Source organism: Macrobrachium nipponense, chromosome 20 (genome assembly GCF_015104395.2).
Source record: "Macrobrachium nipponense isolate FS-2020 chromosome 20, ASM1510439v2, whole genome shotgun sequence".
Lineage (NCBI taxonomy): Eukaryota > Metazoa > Arthropoda > Malacostraca > Decapoda > Palaemonidae > Macrobrachium > Macrobrachium nipponense.
Window position 1 is genome coordinate 51579481 of NC_061089.1, and position 4765 is coordinate 51584245.

Sequence of the window (4765 nt, forward strand, 5' to 3'; positions counted from 1 at the left end):
ATAGCTATATAGTGAGTCCCCTAGTAGAATGTAGATAGCTTTCACATGATATATGTGTGTGTGTATAATATATATATATATATATATATATATATATATATATATATATATATATATATATATATATATTTATTTATATATAAATAAAGGTTTTTGCCACGAAGGAACAAATAAAAAAGCAAGGTAGCCGAGTACTTTCGGTCTTGTTCCGACCCTTTACTAAGGCAAACCAATCTCGCTTTTTCATTTTTTCCTTCGTGGCAAAAACCTTTATTTATACATAGCATCACGTTTTATATACTTCGTGATCAAGTTATTCATATATGTATATACTGTCTATAAAAAGAACCCAAAATAAAACTGAACAATAATCTCATATCGCCATTTATTCCAGCCCGAAGCTTCACATTTTCTGTAGAATTTTCGTTCTTGCAGAGATCTCTTCCCGCCAACAGCGAACGACGGCTGCCGGCGGAAACCCTAGTGGTTCTCCATGGAGGCTTTGGAAACTTAGTTCTAAGAGCGTCCAGGGGCACCATGTTGGGGTGACCGGAGGATAGGGCTTCTTGGAGGGCTTCGGGCATTGACAAGAAGATTTCCACCGGTAAGTATTCTGGATGCAAATGCTGAGAACGGCAGGTCTTCCGACGGGAGACACCCACCCCTCCCCACCTGCGTCAGGAGTGGTCACCCTCCTGGACGTCCAGCGACTAATTGGATGTCTAGTGTTGAGCATTGCCACCCTAAGCGCTATCGACGAGGAAGGAGAGGGGAGGAAAGGTGGGGTATGGTCACGTGACCTCCAGGGCCTTGCTGTGATCCTGTTACTGGAAGGAGACACCATAAAAGAGCAACGGTCAGTCTTTTTCGCCCAGTATGCGTCAACACGTCCGAGGCGTCGGAAGAGAGTGCGTGTGCTTTCTCTCAGCATGAAAAGCAAGCCCTCGAGAAGAACATGGAAAAAACAAAGGAAGGTCGCCATCGAGTACCTTCGCTCCTGCAGGACGGATAGGAGGGCTTTCCTCCGATTTTACCTTCACTTGGAGCATTAGGACAGCGAGCAAAATCAATCTTCGGAATGGCCCTCACACCGCTTCTTCCAAATCCCAGTGGAAAAGTCAAAAACGTCTGACGATGGAGAAGGTGGACTATTGTAAATCTTTCTGGTTAGTCCAGTACAGGTAAAAGTGAAGAGTTTTCTGCAATGAGTTAGGCGAGTGAGGAAGTTTTCAGACATCCAAAAGGAGTGAATTATTCTTAGACTGTTATGAAATAGGATCAATAAGATGGCATGACTATATTCATAACACACTTACAGTTGACGATATATCTTTAATTCCCAAAGTTCATGTAGATTTTGACAGCAGTTTTATTCGTTTCCTTTATCAAAAGTTAGAAGAGATGCTGTGTATTGGTAATTTATCACATGAATATCTGTAAATAATTCATTTTAGTTTACTCTTTCGTTAAATGCATGAAATGTGAGCTGTATTTATATTTGCTAAAAGAATGAATGACTATCAGTGGCATATTAGCTTGATGATTGTGTATCCTGTAGTTTACATGAAATTTTAGTCTTTATTCTACAGAAAAATAATATAGAACGGAGTAGGTTAACTCTTGAGGATGGCGATATCACTACCTTTACGACAATAAACAACGCACACACACAGTAACTCTTGAATGTAGGACTAACTAACCGATAAAAGTATATCAAATACTAACGTTACCTGTTACAAAGTTTACCGAGTTGAAGATGCTGTTGTTGCACACACACACACACACACACACACACACACACATGAATGACTGCAAGTAAAGACAAGAAATTTTGGCAAAGAAAAAACTCTAATACTGCTTTTAACTATTATACAGGCCCACTTAGTTGAAGAATTAGCCTGAAAACTTAAAACCGTTCTATTCACTATCCAATGCAGATTTACGACTGTGGCGTATAAATGAAACTTGAATGAGAATTCTCACCTGAGCTCACCTCACTCTTGCAGGATTCAGTTTCCCAAACATCCTTCGTGTTCAGTCACTCGAACTTCCTGTCTGGTCAACAGCCAGGGTCTTCCTCCCTCAGTGTCACTACGTCTCCCCGGAGGTACTATCCATGCATGGTCCTCTTCCAGAATCCATCCGCCCCCTCTCTTGACAAAGACGTGGTTTTTTGCATTTCTTTATACCTGTTGAATTATTGTTTCTGAATCTTTTCGTATAATTATTGAGCTTCTTTTTCTCTTCATGGTGAAGCACCACACACTGTGAAACCTTTCGTGTGAAGCCTGCAAACTGCTAAAGCCTTGGCGTGGCTTATTCTTGACGTTGGTCGGCTTCTCTGGATCAATAGACTCATGGCCAGGAAAATGTACAATCCCTTACCCGGTTCTTTTTCCAGTTATTAGTCTTACGTGCGTAAATCTTATTATCCAGTCATCGAGAGAGAGAGAGAGAGAGAGAGAGAGAGAGAGAGAGAGAGAGAGAGAGAGAGAGAGAGAGAGAGAGAGAGAGATTTCAATGCACATCTGTCTGGTATTTGCATCTAATGCCGCTAAAACATGACATTGCTAAGAAACTTACATATTTCTTAATTCCAGGAAAATTCCACCCAAACCCGATCAGATTTGGCCCAGCCCACAAAATGGTGAAGAGATGTTCTTCATCTTTACGTAAGGAATATACTTATTGGTAGTGAAGCCAGTTTGAAGTTATTTGCGAACTTGGGTAACGTTCTTTATAAGACCTACAAATGCTCAATCCGTGGGATTGTTTGTTAATAGTTAAAACAGATATCTTTTATAGGTAAGTATTTCTTAGCCTTATCTTGGAGCTATAGGTTTAAATCCTCCTTATCATTGTATTAGTATATATCAGAATCATCTGCTTTACCAAAGGAAAATGAAGTTTTGGTAAGAATGGGCGATAAGCTAGACTGGTTTTGATTTAGTTTGTACCATAAACTCACCTGCAGCCGTAGGAAGGCAAGAAGAAGATAATTATCACAAACTTGGACACCAAGACCCAACGACGAATTTCAGCTGAAGGGAATGAAATAGTAAGAGAAGTTGAAATATTTCGAGGAGTCAAAGAGGCAGAAAGGCAAACGAAATATCTTCAATAACGACTTTCACTGCAGCTGCTGGACACTGCACAAGATTAGCCATTTGTGACTCTTGTGCGTGTGACAGCGGCTATTGTGGAAAATCAAATACTTCAGAGCTGTTTTCGCCCTCTTCCGTTTCGTATCTCTACAAGGAAGGGAAAATGATGATATTAATGATGATGATGATGATGATGATGAAGATAGAAGCTGTATGAGAGGTGTTTGTTATAGTCTATGGAAACTACTTCAGATCAACTGTAATGCGTATTGTAACAAATCATGGTAATAGAAGAAGACCAGTTACTCTGTTGCTGATTTCGTTTTGTATATCCTACTTTCCTCGTTGGAATTCAAGAAGAGGACGAACGCCATGATGAAGAAACAGGAGGATGCTCGTGCTATGGTACATGTAAATTATTTTTTGGTTAAAAGTTTGGAACCTCAATAGTAGATTGTAAAACAGGATCCTGGACCATTTTTCTCTTACTAAATGTGTTCTGCACCTCTCTTTTTCAGAGAATATGTTGCGGAAACTAATAAATATAAGTTAATTGTTAATTGGCCATTCAATTTCATTTACATTCTGCATTTAATTTAATTTTGAATACGTATGATTTCCACATCAAGCAGAAATATTTTAGGAAAACATTGGTGGTACACTACAAAAATAGAAATAAAAAATAGACCAGGTTGGCGTAAAGGCAGACTATTAAAGAGAATCTCATCTTATCGTTTGCATATATGCAACTGTAATCTTATTCAGGTTATGTATGAAAGGTATACATTTACGAGTATCGTACAGATTTGTGATATAGAGAACTCATCTCATGTTTTACTTTTACTCCTGTCATTACTAGAGAAACTTCAATTTGATATTTTAAGAAAATATCAAATTGAAGTTTCTCTAGTAGTTCATATGCTAAAATAACGCTGGACATGTCTGAAGATTTTTATTTTTTATCCAAGATCTGATATGTAATTATTAAACCAAGATCGTGAGAGACTTGGAGAATAATTTTCCATTGTTCTGAGATGCACAGTACCAAAGTTTCACCAGCGCTGAATGTCATCATTGTTCACAAGAAAAAGAAAAGTTGCATGCATTATACCTTGACAAAGCAAACAGCCATATGTTATTTTTAGGCAAATTCCGTTTTAATGATTTTCTCTTCATATCTGTGTCTAATTTGCTATACCTTACGATTTCTAATGCTTTACCAAGTTAAAGGAGGAATTACGATTGTCTACATTCATGTTTTGCATTTGAAATTAGGATTCTGGGATATAATGAAATAGTAGATACGAATTTTTATCACGTCCTGGTTTCAGTGGAAATTGGTAACTACTCAGTAATAATATAGATCAAAATCTTCAAATAATTTTAGTATCATTTCGTTCATCAACAGTAGAATAGAGCTTTGTTGCCCGAACATATTTGGAAAGTATTCTAAATATATCTGTTCTACCTTTTTATAAACTATCAGATTTATTCAGTCAGATTTTCTCGAAAAAAAACAAAAAAATAAAAGTCTGAAAACAAGACAAAGCAACGTACGATAAATGCCGGTCTACTTTCAACTTTATGATAACACGAAAAGAAAACGCAACTCTACAGAATTTTACTATATATAAGGAGTAACACACAGTATATATATATAT

At 37.5% G+C, this 4765-nt stretch overlaps 1 long non-coding RNA gene across 1 annotated transcript; it reads left to right on the forward strand.

The window, feature by feature from the left end:
• The first annotated feature begins 796 nt into the window (after positions 1 to 796).
• Positions 797 to 3669, forward strand: LOC135221030 (uncharacterized). The gene is made up of 2 exons (XR_010315849.1): positions 797 to 1181; positions 2601 to 3669. It is a non-coding gene; the product is annotated as an uncharacterized LOC135221030 (long non-coding RNA).
• The last annotated feature ends 1096 nt before the right edge of the window (positions 3670 to 4765 follow it).